The sequence below is a fragment of the Carassius gibelio genome, chromosome B7 (assembly GCF_023724105.1).
Source record: "Carassius gibelio isolate Cgi1373 ecotype wild population from Czech Republic chromosome B7, carGib1.2-hapl.c, whole genome shotgun sequence".
Lineage (NCBI taxonomy): Eukaryota > Metazoa > Chordata > Actinopteri > Cypriniformes > Cyprinidae > Carassius > Carassius gibelio.
The window spans coordinates 22,143,779-22,158,497 of NC_068402.1; the positions used below are offsets into that span (position 1 = coordinate 22,143,779).

Genomic DNA, 14,719 nt, shown 5'->3' on the forward strand with positions numbered 1-14,719 from the left:
TTGTGGGGTAAAAGGTGCATACAGAAGGCAAATGGGCAAATGGCAAAAGAAGAAAGCGCCTGTGCGGATGTGAACTGGTCTTTCTGGCATAAAATGAAAGACAGTGTTTTACATGACAGTCGAAGGAGGTACAGCTTGTTTGCTCTTCGTGGGAGTGGTGGGTTGATTTGTATGGATGGTGGTCTAGTTTAAGGCCCCCCATACACCGCACTGTCCTGGTCTCTCAGCAGGGGCCGGGCTTCTCCATTACAAGCCGTTTTGGGTTTTACAATGGTAGCCTAAGTGTCATGTTAATGAACGCCTTGCTGGCCTTCACGAGCCCTGTGTCCTTGTGGAAGTGACAAGCAGTGTACAGCCCTTTACCGTTCTCACTGAAAAGGCCATTACAGCCCTTCTCCTCCAACAGTTGTAGTGCTAATGTTTAACAGCCTAATTAGAAAGGGAAGCGGCTGCTTTTCTTAAAAGACTGTCCACCCATGGGCCACCCACAATGTCAGGCAGCTGGAAATAATTTCTGCCTTACAGTAACCTACAAAACCCAGCAAACAGGGGTCAACAGGATGTGGACACCCCTGCATTAAATTATAACAATTAAAACCTCAGGCTGGACGAGTCCCTGAGGCCCCAAACTATTTACTACAGAGCTTGTCCGTGACAGAAAGAGGTCTAAAACGAGCCTTCCTGACACAACAGAATTTACAGAGGTGTGAAATTAAGTGCATTTTGGCATTACAGTGATCCAGGCAGACCTAAAATGCCTTCTTAATGTGAGAGCGAATAATGATTCAGAGAGGATATAAGCAATGGAAAAGCTGTTGCACCAAAGACAAACAGCCTGCAAATAGAACGGCAAAGTCTGCGCTACAGAGTTAGCACTGCAAAGCTAGCGGATTCCCGAGGGTGCTGGATCCAAGAGTGTGAATGAGTTTACTGATGCAAACCTTCATTGACAGGCACTAAACAAAAATGAGGTGCTAGATGGAGGAACAGACACTACTTTACTGGTGCATTCTGCTTTTGTGGTCTCCCCGATATATATATATATATATATATATATATATATATATATATATATATTTAGTTCATTTTGCAGACAAAACATACAAAAGTATCAATCAAATATATTAAAATGTGTGAAAATGTGTTGTGCAATCCAATAAAATTATATTTATTTTACAAAATACGTTTAAAATGACCAGAAATCAACAAAAGGTCCAAATATGTCCATTATCATTTATAAAGTTACACAAAGAGAACCATATCCTAATAAAGCAATCGTGCTTAAGCATGCAGTAGGAGGTTTCTTTTCTCTTTTTTTTGTAAATGGTAATAAACCTTAATATTTGCTGTAGCCCCATTTTAAATGTTCAAAATGAATGACGAAGACAAAATATACAGAAAACCAGGATATATTATCTTGCATGCTGAGAATTATTGTTCAGTGTCATTAATGTTTATTCAAACGTATTGAGTATATCTGTATATATGTTGTCATGTAGAAAAAATAATAATCATTTCTAGCATTGATTTAGCAGAAAACAACAAAGGAATCCACACTGAGTTCAAAATCTAAAATTGAGAAAATATGTCACTGAAGATTTTCATATAAACTGACAACACATTTCACAAAGTGACTGTGTACAAAAATAAAAACAATCCTAATCCTAGAACTGATTTAGTAACATTATGCAAATAGTTTCTCAATATGTCTATAACCCTTGAGCACTTGTGAAAACTTGATTGAGGTTAGACGGTGGTCAGTTTTGAAGCATCTGCCTCCTGGTCTCTAAGATCTCGCCGGCAAGGCTGAAGACTGAATCCGCCATTGTGACTGCCTGATAAAGAGATTAGGGCAGTGTGAAAGGAGGCGGGACAGCGTCGCCATGCATCTGAGATGCTTAGCTGAAAGGCCCATTGTAGGCCCAGTACACATCCTGCCTTCCCAGAGCACTTGACAACCAAAACAGCCAACAACAGAATTCCTGTGTCAAACAAAACGCTCCTTGTCTACCCAAAGGTTTATCTGCCTCATTTACAAATGTATGCGTTTGTGACCAAACCGCTTCCCATTAACCCAGCCACTAGAAGCAGAACTAAATAAATTATTCACTCATTCCATGCTATTTTTGTTGATCTCAGGGTTAAAAACGAAAATGACACAAATAACGTTTGGAGAGATGGACTGACTGAATGCCCTTCTCTTAAAAATGTCAATAGGAAGGGAAACCAGGATCCGAGAACATGTGCTGGGACTCTCCCTTTACTCTTTTGAGTGCTTTTTCTCTTTTGTCTAAAAATTTCATTAGCATATCAAGTCAAAAGAATATACATTATAAAACACCAGATGTTCCAAACCAACTGAGTTCATACACATTTCTTTCTTTCTTTCTTTCTTTCTTTCTTTCTTTCTTTCTTTCTTTCTTTCTTTCTTTCTTTCTTTCTTTCATAAAAAAAAGAAAACAAGAAAGAAAATATTATTCATCCTTATTGATTTAGCTGCAATTTCCCTCTGAGGAAATGAGCTCTTCAGATAGTTAAATTTAGCTAAATACATGTAATCAATCATGCATCTTGTCCCATTATAATTCCTTGAAAAACTTAAGAGGTGTAATAAAGAAAATAATATAATTTACATATCTTTTCAAGTCCTCAGATCCTGGCAGAGAAAGGGCCACGTCGCAGCATGGATCTGGGGCCCTGCGATTGGCTAAAGTAAACAAAATTACTGATTAAAAATCCCCAGGATTATGATAGCATCATAATTCATTCGAGACAGATTTCCATCCAGAAGTTAATTTGAGACCTTGGAGATTGTGGATACATGGCTGTGGATGACAAGGACTACAGAAGGATATCAGTGTCGTACTTGTACAAATCCCCGTAGGGCAAGCTCAATTTATTCTACTTATTATGTATAAACACAAAAATTGGAAGCCTTTATCTGTATCCCTCGCCTGAAATATTGGCCCACCAGGTTATTCAACAAATTCTTTTATCTTTCACATCATCTGTTCCATAAACCTAGTTTTCTCTCACCGTTTGGGAGTTGTTGTTCCTCGCAGCCTTTTCCCCTGTTCTTTTGGTAACTGAGTTGTAATTGGCCTGCTTGTTATTCACTGTTGACAAAGCCCCAGTGCTCCTAGATTTGGACCCTCTTGTTTTCTCTTAGTGAACCCGCCAAACGCTAGCATTGTGGCCAGGTCTTTAGAGAAGGATGCCCATCAGATTTTCAGTGGAATGGAACATAGCCTGATTCTTCACACACCATTTTGTCAGCTTAGGGATTAAAAGGGATGAATATTTTATCAAGGCCACCAAAATGGCCAGGACCGCACAAAAGTGCTAAGTGCAGGAGGTGATGAGTTATGTATTTTTCCATCTCTGCCAAAAGCAATGACTATGTCCTCTGTGTATATATATATATATATATATATATATATATATATATATATATATATATATATATATATATATGTAAAACAAAAAGTTATGTTTATGCAGCATCCATAACCATACACATCATATGTGTCAAATTCATTTTGTTTTGGTGGATTTTCTCAGTCTTTCATCAGATAAGGGAAAAGAGGGGAGATGAGTGACAGAAAAAAAGGCTGATGAGGTGGTAATATAACATGGAAAAAGCTCAGATTATGGTTGAGTGGAGGCCAGAGCTCTGAGATGAATTCTGACGAAGGTTGGAGGGAGCAAAAGAGTGGGCAGTGGTGAAGAAAAATAAGTGATGACTGACTGAGATAGACGGGGGAAAGTTCAGCCTCTTTTTCTCACAGCCGTCTGACATTTACAGGGCCAGTTTGGAGGAAAGAAGCTGGAGGAAGCTCTTGACCTCCACTTCATTACAAGCCCAAAAGACCCTCCACCACATTAAATATTGAGAACAGGTGAGGCAGCAGCTCTGAAGAATTACAACAGAGTAAAAGGACAGCAAGCAATAAGGGATGCATTGAACTGTGAGAACAGCAATGCACTTCTCCTCCCTCTCTTCGTCTTTCTTTCTCCACAGCAAACTTAAAATCCAATTTCATGCCTCATGTCTTAAAGTGAGCTAATTTTAAGAGATTTCCCTTTCATTATTTTGTTTCTGCATATCAACAATCTGCAGTAATATTCATTACCATTAAGTAGGAAACAATAAGCTACTTGAACATTGCTATGAAAGCTTGGGTGATGGCACATCGCTTACAAACCGCAAGAGACAACTAGCTAAGAGACAAATACCAAGCATTAGCTGCTGTCATCATGACTTGCTTTATCTGTCTTTTTCCCTTTGTTCTGGTAAATTCTGGGCTGGTGAGGCAGCAAATAAATATTTAAAGACAGAATAACATAGGGATTTATGCACACCATTCCTTCAGAGACAACCCTCCAAAACACGTAGAGCAAAATTACAATGATCAGGTTTTGATTCAAGGTGTATTCTTCCCTATTGTTTCATTATGTTCAAAGACTTAATTAGACAAAAGAACAATGAGTATACATCTCCGGTAAAAGTTTAATTGCACCAAATTGTACATTGCCAATTGCACAGTGAAGGATAACATGAAGAGATCTTGAGTAAGTATTAGCGTATCATGCAAATGTGTCACCATATGCCACCAGATAATAAACCCAGAGCACTTAACGCTCTGATTGTGGGCTATGGGTGATCTGTAAATTAAAAGATGTTAGTTCACTTTCATGAGGAACAGGAGGGGGTATCTGAGATCAATTTTTGACGGAGTGCTCTTTCTGATTGGTCTACAAGGAACACAGCCTGCAATCCTTGTCTTCAGTGTCTTGAATATTAGTGTTATTGTGCATTATGGCTATGCTGGGCTTAAACAGGGGAAACCCAACAATTAGCTTTATTGCAAATGCAAAGAAGGAGTAATGGAGCGTGTCATTGCAGATCAGTTCATCCTCCCACCACTGTCTCACTCCAAAATGGAAGAGTTGCAAACCTGTGAAAAACCTCAGCAACACTAACCAGATGGCTGGAATCTGGAATAAGCATACTTGTTTACTAACAGGAATTCATGAAATGGCAGGAACTAATGCATAGATAACAATAGGGCCTTTCGCACCGCTTTAGTTTGAGAACTAAATGTACAGTACTAAAGTACGGGGACGATTTTGCGCAAACTATTTCCCGGTACCATTTAAAGGGCTGCACTCGCACCGACAGTGTGTACTAGGACGTGACGTAATCCAGTCGACAGCGATGTCATTTGTGCGCGGCGTTCAACAACGCTAACAAAGAGGAACAACGTTAACTACAGTAGGATGGAGGAAGCTGTGATTGGAGCTGTGTTTTGTTGTGTCTTGCAGGTTTTACAATAATGGAGATGGAATGTTTACGTATTCGTAAAGCGATTGAAAGAACGGAAAGTCGGCTTAAGAATCTCTGACGACAACAGGAAGTGCTATATTTGCCTGCACTCCAGTGTCCTTTCATCTATTGCTGTTCATCATACTTGTGAAATAAGTTGACACAGTGTTTACAGTATGTTTACACAGCATTTTAAATCATGGCGGGTGAGGGCGTTTTCGAAAGCGTCTGGCCAATCAATGTCTACTTATGTCACGGGTAGTACCAGTTGTGCTGGTTAGACCCTGCTCCGGAGTAGGAGCTAATTTGGTTCTTGAAAAAGGTAGTCAGGTAATAAAATCACACCCAGTTCAGGCGGTGCGAAAATGCCCAAAAGTGGGTAGTTCCACAATTAGTTCTGGTTCTATGAAAAGGTTCCCACGTTGAAAAAGGAACTAATATATATGCAACCACATGTTGTCATCCTTATAAAATAAAATATTTCCTGTGCTTCCAATATCTGACCCATCACGTCTGTTTTATCAGTGGTGTAACGGCTGGAAATCAAACTGAGAGGAAAAGTGGGGTGGCATTTCTGTCGTACGATACACTATTGAAGAAAAGGTTATGTGTCTCATGTCTAATTGCGCTGTGTGGAAATAGGTTCAGGATAATGCGATCTGCTATTCTGCGGCCAACAAGCCTGAGAGAAGAATCTAGCCTATTACTGGCCATACACCTAAGACATCACTTATGACCAGTGCTTTCTTTCTAAAGGTCAGCTCTGTGAGAATGCAGCAAGATTTGGTATTTTGGGTTCATTTAAAAAAAAAATATATTTCAAGAAGTATTTTAATGACTGGGTCTACAGGACAAAATATCACTGGCAAAATTAACCTCTTTAAATATATATAAATATTACATAAAGTCCATTTTTATAACAACGATAAGACTGAATACATTAAGAAAAATACTGTAGGCTGCAAATAATGCCAGTCCTAAATGTACTATAACGTTTAGTAAAGCCATGTGAAGCAATACCATATAAATAAAAATGAAATCTGTCCACATGCTTGATAATCTCTCAATAATATAAAAAGGTCACCTTTCATCATTTCATAATTATGTGTAATATAGGCATTATGTTCTGCTGCATTTAAATGCATTTAAAAACATAAAAGCATGAGAACAGCAGTGCACTTGAATCGTTTTAAAATATGTGGTATAGTATCCATGTATAGTCTTCCATAAAAGAATACAGGATAAAACAGTGAAAGAAGGGTGAGTTACATCATGGTCTTCAAAGGCAAAGGTTAAAAAAAAGCAGTATGATGATATAGTGCTAGATCAAAGAGTGGACTTGACATCAGAAAAAAGTATTTCAAAACCGCTTTGACAAAATCTACTTGGCCTGTCACACTCCAGGCTATCCAGGGTAAATGAAGAATATTAACAGTGAAGCCTAGTACATCTAGCATGCCGTAATGTTGGCAGCAAATTCATAATGCATTCCTGTGTTTTCATTCATATTCCAATGCATTTTCAGAACAGCAGGCTTCAGATTGCCAACATTTTAGTGCGAGATCACATAACACACCAAATCTCATAAAACAACAAACACCAAACTGCAACTGGCACGTTGCAGCCACTGTTCATATCAATTCATGCTCATATACTTCTGTATCGCTAAGAAGATCACCTCAGGGATTATTCAATAGTCATCCACATCTCAACATTTTTGTACAGCATTAGTCGTGAGATCACAAATGATGAATAATGTTTGTCATTGCACCGCCTTGGAAAGCGTTAAAAGAATGAAAGAAAGAAAAGAAAATCAGCCCCTGCTCTAAAAGTTAGCATATAAAAGGGTGTATGATTTTCTGCTTTGCTAATTGCTCTTCATAGGGGTGAATGGATGTATTCCATGCACCCACGCAGTGATTAGTACAACCACGTTCAGCATGAAGGCTGCTTTGTATAAATGAAGCTATAATTCTCCACTGTGTCAAATACACTATTAATAATTCTTTGAGAGGAATACAAAAAAAAAAAAAAAAAAAAAAAAAAAGAAAGCATCCAATTTATTCTCCTGTTGCCACATTTCATCCACCAAATTTCAGAGCAGTAAATGTAGACTCTCTTCATGAATCTTTCTAGAAACACTTAAAGATGCAGGCCATTGTATAAGCTGGTTATCAGATCAAATGAAGCGCTTCAATCAGTCATCAGGAAAGACCCCTAGAAAGTGCAGGGTTCTCTTATAGCACCATGCTACCAGTCAAACAGTTGTATTTCTGTGTTCCAAGGTCACTAACAGATGGCATGAGATTCCTGCACTGGAGACAGTTGGCACGAACAACTTGGCCCTGTCCAAGTGCTGGTATAATCATCATTATTCTGCGCCTGAGTAGAAAGCACCACAATGAGACCATACTGTCGAGCAGGCTGCCAGCAGAATCAGAAGGAATTTCTTCAGGCATCAACATGACTGAATTTACCAAGGTGTGGAGATTAATTTACGTTTTTTTTTTTTTTTCAGCAAAGCCAAATGATGTGCAAAAGCGCTGTTTGTCTGATCGTAACTTTGCTTTTGCCTTTCAAAAGACTGACTTTAATGAAGGCTGAAATGAAACGCTCCCTCACAGGATAGGGACTGATCAGAAGAGCTCTGAAAATTTATTCTAGCTGAGGTATTTATTTCTTTAATTGAAAATTTATCTCAGCAAAGAGATCTCTCTGCCTTGTTCGGATGTGACAAAAAAAAAAAAAAAAAAAAAAAAAGAAAAGAAAAAAAAGATCTCTTTGAGAAGCTTCACCAGTCACCATAACAAATGCCTTTATTTGTTGAAAATGACTGAGTCTCTTCCTCCATCGACCCGCAGTGATGTGGGACTGGAGCAGCGCAGCACCCAGCACAATGCAAGAGCAAGATACCGGGGCTTCATTTTTTTTCTCCCTGTACACAACTCCAAGGTGGTAATGTGACACCAAAGGTAACAGAAGCCACTGACTAGAAAGATGTTAATCCTGACAAAGTGCCACAGCATTAGCCAGAGCCTCTGCTAGATTGAATTCTGCATCCCTCGGGAGCGTGAGCAACACAGACGGTGGCGCTCAATCTTTTTGAGTGGCCCTCCGAGACAAAACTGTGGTAAGCACACTGGGCCATGACTAAAAAGAACAACAGCACCCTCTATTGAATGCATGTGAGCGTACATGGTGGGCTTCAAATATTACGATTGTTGTTGTCATTATTATTATGTTATTTTAAATGCATTAGTACTGGATTGAGATATGGATATAATGTAAATAAATAAATAAATATATGTTTGTGTGTGTGTGTGTGTGTGTGTGTACACATTATTTTATCTCTGTGATGCCCCATTTTAATTATCAATTTCAATTATCTATTCAATTATATATATATATATATATATATATATATATATATATATATATATATATATATATATATATATATGTATATGTATAATATATATATATATATATATATTTAAATGCCAAATGCATTAGTATTGGATTGAGATAAGGATATATTGTGATCCTGTACCAGAAAACCAGTCATAATGTTTTTTTTTTTTTTTTTTTTTTTTTTTTTTTTTAATAAGATTTCAATTGATGTATGGTTTGTTAGGCTAGGAAAATATTTTGCCCACATACAACTACTTGAAATCTGAAATCTGAAGGTGCAAAAAAAAAAAAAAGAAAACACATATGAGAAAATCAACTTTAAAGTTGTCCAAATGAAGTTCTGAGCAATGCATATTACTAATAAACAAATTCAAAAATAAGTTTTCATATATTTACAGTAAGAAATTTACAAAATATCTTCATGGAGTATGATCTTTACTTAATATCCTAATGATTTTTTTTGTTTGTTTTTTTTTTGCGTAAAGAAAATATTGTCATTTTGACCCATACAATGTATTTTTGGGTAGTGCTACAGACAAACCCCAGCGACTCAAGACTGGTTTGGTGGTCCAGGGTCATATATATATATATATATATATATATATATATATATATATATATATATATATATATAGGCCTATATCTGAGAACTGTCACAAAGTAGCAGACATCTTTTACCTATTGCATCTGACAAATAAATAGCACAATTTTAAAAACATAGTATAACGTAACTATGACCAAAATATGATTTTCAAACAATTATAAATAAATAAATAAAGGTCATTTTTAATAATTTGTAAATACAAAATCCACCTTTCAGGCCCTTTCCTTAACAGTCTAAACACATTGTTCCACTTCACTAAATCGTTCACTGTCGTGACTTTTCTACGCGTCCTACCGAGGAAACGCAGAGCTGATATTGTTCATAAAAGATTTGTGTAATGATTCATGGTGTGATTCTCACAGTGGGGGGTATATGACTGTTTCTGTGCCCGAGGTTGTGCTCTCTCACCACCCGCACGACTCCTTCATTCCTCACCGTGAATGTTGAGGCGCTTGTGGATTCACTCCAGCGACTGGCGCCTCGCATTCCCTTCTACAGTCCACAAACTCGTGAACCCCATTACTTCTATCAAAACAATACTAAAAATCGATTTAACTTTTAACTCGTTTAATAAATTAATAAATGAAAAATCCGGGGACACAAATCCTGTACTATGCACCAGATGGAATCGTTATTATGGATATTAGGCTACAGGCTATTAAAACGGCATGGGAAGTTGTGCATGATCGACAGTCATTATAATAATGCCAAAGTCACAACATTAAATCTGATAGACTGGTTAGTTAATATGTAACAATTAAAAATAAAACTACAGCGTATTTCTGTACTACACTCTATATTTTATTAACTTGACTACGTGATTTTATTATTATTATTATTTTTTTTTTTTTTTTTTTGCTTAGCCTCAGTGGAACGCAGTGCATACCACGTCGTACTCACGATCTGAAAAGCAGCTCAAAACTAAAAGTTGAGCTACTCGCTGAGCCATAAGTAAGAGCTCCATGGTTCAGCAAATTGTCCACGAAAGCAAATCGCTCCTCTGAATGTCATCTGGGGCGCTCACATTTACTACAGACAGAATGAAGTGTGCACGGTTTACAATAGGTGTGCAGTCACTGCAAGAGAGCTGACTGCTGAGGAATGGAGAAAACCTTTGGTGAGAACGGCTGACCTGTCCTCTCCATTCCTCAGAAGACAGTCCAGCGTTGATATGATACGCATTTCAGTCGTGAACAGCAGCATCACTTCCTACCTTCAGAACACTTTCAAAGACGACGCCAGTTGTCCAGTGATGGTCCCAACAGCGGCTAAACGTTTCCCCTTCTTCTCTCTGACCAACAATCAACATCCAACAAGAGCAGTCAGTGTGTTAGCACTCCAGACGCAGGGTCCTCCGTGCCAAAGTCCTCTCCCAGAATTGAAGCAAAACATAAAACGCCGCTTGTTTTATTATTATGTATTTGAATTTATTTATTTTTTCTCCCCTCTTCCTTCTTCAAGTAAGTACCGAAGGCAACTGTTAAATGAAGACTGTTGTATGTCCACGACCAGTCAGTCAGGTGCAGCTGCTCTGCGCGCACGTTCGCTCTGCTCCTCCAACAGTCGGAATGATGATGATGATGATGACCGGTGCGATGTAACGCAAGCAGGATGTGTGTGTCTTACCGCCGGTGACTGAGTCGTGTCGACCCTCCTTCTGTCCCCGCGTTTCCAGATGGAAGCAGTTTCTCATCTGTCCTGTCGTGCGGTCCCATCTGAAGCGAGCAACCAACGTAACTGTTAAACCGGCCTCTAAAATCCTCCTCCAATCAAAACAGGCGGATGAAAGCTGAGCCCCCACTGGGGAATGAAAAACCCACTCGTCTCAATAAAGTAAAGGAATATAAAAATGGTAAAAGTGCCAAAATTCTCTTTGAAAAGTCAAGCTAATAAAACTAACAAAGACCGTTTGCCAATCCACAATGACTCTTAAACCCGAACTTTTACTGTTGTTTGTTTAGTTGACGTGATGGCTATAGGAAAAACCGGAGACTGCTATACAGCAAGTTATAAGTGGATTCATTTTGTTAATCAATTTTATTTTATTTTTATTTATTTTTTAATCATTATTATTATTTTTTGTTACAATAAAATTGTCTTCCATCTTTTAATTCAGTATGCAAATTAATAAATAAAATAAAATAATTTATTAGTTTATTTTTTACTGGTATGCTTTTTTTTTTTTATTATTATTATTTTTTTTTTTTTTTTGCAAATAGGTGAAATGCTTTTGATGTTATCAATTTAAAATAAATAAATAAATAAATGTAAAGTTATGACCTGATTGGTCAATACGAAGTTAAAGCTGTTTTGTGTTCTGAATTGTAGCAGCTCTGACAGAAACAACTGTTAACCATATATGTGTACAGTGCCTAATTAATCAATAATAATGATGATGATGATGATGATGGTGATGGTAATAATAATAATAATAATAATAATAATAATAACAATAATTATGGTTTAATAAAAATCTGTTCCAAGTTTTTTATAACGATTTTAAGGTACTCAAAGCCATGCTGCGTTTTGAATGTAAAGGTGTTTTACAACTCTCCAGTTTCCCCTGTTTCAAAGATGACTATGTTTTCAGAGTAATAAAAATTTTGTAAGGTTAAATACGGTGTTGCACATAAAATTACTGTGGAGAACAGCACATGACTCACAAAAACTCATTTTGTAAATAGGTCATTACATTGTAAGACCATTACTCTGGTCATCATGTCAGAGCTTAATTGTAGGTTGGTCTATAATTATGGTATCCATTACTGCCCTGCTAATTGGAATGTCTACTCTTAGCATTGTGCATTGTTGATTGAAATTGGTATTCTACTGAAACTGCAGTTTGACCCACTTCTTTTCCATTTGTGGCTTAAGGTTGAGGCAGGGAAATGAATGTGGATCATGTTGAAAAATAAAACTGTTTTAGTATCATTGTTCAGGATCCCATTTGGAGTCTATCAAGAGAAATGCAAAACACTCTGTTTAGATGGAGAGTTTAATGAGATGAAAATAATTTTATTCTCTCTCTTCGGTGTTGTTTTTGCAACACCGTTATAATAAAGGAAGACAATAATGATTGTTTGGCAAAAACGTGATTTCCTTAGGCGTATTTATGACTTCAGGTTCCACAGTCTCAGATTGAGGAAGTGTTGTGGTGTTCATTATATTCAGCATGTGCTCTATTCCTGTCGTTACGGCAAGAAATCTCAAACATGATCCTCTCTCCATCAGCCATTTGGCTGGGGATATAGTGAACAATCAATTCAGTCAGATTATTAGCCCGTCTAATAATTGAATTGAGCTGTCGCTCGGGTAATGGATTCACTGCTCACACGGTCGCTTCAGCCAAAGCTGGTTTAAAGAAGTGTGTTTGTGTGTGTGTGAGAGAGAGAGAAGTAAGGGCGGGGGTGTGAGTGGAATAGAAAAAAAGCAAAATGAAGCAGAGCGACAACGTTGGCAGTGATACCTCAGGATGGCAGAGCAATCAGATCCATGTCAGTTTTTAATCAGGTTCCTTTGAGGCACAAATTAGCCGTCACATAAGGAAAACGTCTTGCTTTGCCTTTCCGTTTCAAAATCGTATGTATGAACTTACAATTTTACATCTGAGGAGAGCCTGTCGAGGTTTCCCGAGAGGATTCCATGACACGATTTATGCAGTTTGTCTTATTAACTTCCCAGAAGAGATTATACGACAGTGGCAGCATTGTTTTGAAGTAATGCATTAAAAGACCTGCTAGACTAAAGCCACCATTTAATATGCCTAAAAAGCCAACAATGAACATGTCTTTTATTGTTTTATCATTTATTCACAAAAACAAATGGCTGCCAATATCAATTGTACTGTCTTGCTGGGGCACAGTTGGGAAAATAAAATCAGACACCCATGCCAATGTACATCCCAGCAGCTGAAGCAAACACGGCTTGGATTCCGACATACTTCAGAACTATTATCGTTTTGACCAGGTATTCACTTCAGAAACACATGCAGAAACATCCAGACACATGCACTCTTTGATGTAATATCCATTTTGTCTAACCCTATTTTAATCCATTACGAGACACTGATATCTGTTGGTGGATCAGAGACCTGGCGGGGGTCTCGGCAGAGCACAGAGAGGAGCTGATTACTCACTCTATTGCGGTGGGAGTTCAAATGAAAGAAAAACAGAATGACCTCAGTCACAGTAATGGAGTGATACATCTGACACCTTATCAGTTGGAGGTGCTCATCAGAGAGAGCTCGCTTTATTTTCTTTAAGAGATTTTCCACAGATATGGTTGCAAGTGGGGTGCCGCCTTTCTACCTGAGGAGATTCTGGAAACACGGGGTCCTTGCTCTTTATCAGGTCGTGTCACATCAGACGAGGCACGGGAAGACTGTGAACAAGCAAACAAACAGTCGTGTTTTTCTCGCTCTTCCTCTTAATCTTGCTTTGTAAAAGTCTGAAGTGTTTCACTCTTTTCTCACTTGTGGGCCACGACTTGAGCGTGTGATTTTGTTCCAGAAACTCAGAAAAGACCCTGTAAGAAGAGTTACACAAAAATATTCCGGGAGCTTCATCTTCGTAATGAACCTTGTCATTCTAAATGGAAAACATACAAGCAGGAGGAAGCCCTATGAATAATTTAATGAGGAAATCACGAGGAAGGCCTTTCACAGTACTGCAAATGATTACTTTTTTTCTGCTGATACGAGTCTTTATGATGAAACTGGCTAATTGCTGGTGCAGCTGGGTGACAGTCTCACTCTCAGGCATATATGCTAATAAGGAAAGATTTCAGTGGTGTCATTTAAGCGACAGAAAATTCTTTGAGAGAACACAAAGAACTTCTATAGAAACCTTTGTCTACCGGATGACAGCGTGCTCCGACACTTGCTTCCTAAATAGACAATTAAGGCTTGAGAGTTTCTTTTATACAGGCTGTACACTGAAATCATTGCAAGTATATATAACATCCTTCAGCAAGACTTCAGAAAGAAACAATTCACAACATAAACTGTTAGTCATAGTCTTAGTTTGAGGGAGGGAAACTGATTAAAGGGATAGTTCAGACAAAAAAATGTACATTCTGTCATCATTTACTTACCCTCAAATCCTTCCAAATCTCTGAAGAAAAGTCCATACACTCAAAGTCAACAGGGTCCAATCCAATGCTATTTTGGACCCCATTGACTTTAATTGTATCTGCAAAAAACAGTCGAAACAGCCTTTGAAATAGCTTAATTTGCTTTCCAGTCATATGGGTTGGAACGACATGAGGGTAAGTAATTGATGACAGAATTTCATTCATGAGTGAATTCCTTTAATCTATTTTCACTTTGTCACTCAAGCTAAGTATTAGTCTCTATTTGCTGCTTAGAGTCCTTAAATTTC

The 14,719-nt window shown here is 37.9% G+C and overlaps 1 protein-coding gene across 2 annotated transcripts in view; it reads right to left on the bottom strand.

Annotated features, from left to right (window-relative positions):
* The window catches only part of LOC127962751 (cadherin-11), a 50,182-nt gene extending 39,121 nt beyond the window's left edge, over positions 1–11,061 (bottom strand). For both annotated transcript variants that reach the window (XM_052562422.1, XM_052562421.1), the window contains exon 1: positions 10,555–11,061. The gene's annotated coding sequence lies outside the window, so the exon portion shown is untranslated. The remainder of the gene's footprint in view (positions 1–10,554) is intronic.
* Positions 11,062–14,719: the final 3,658 nt, after the last annotated feature.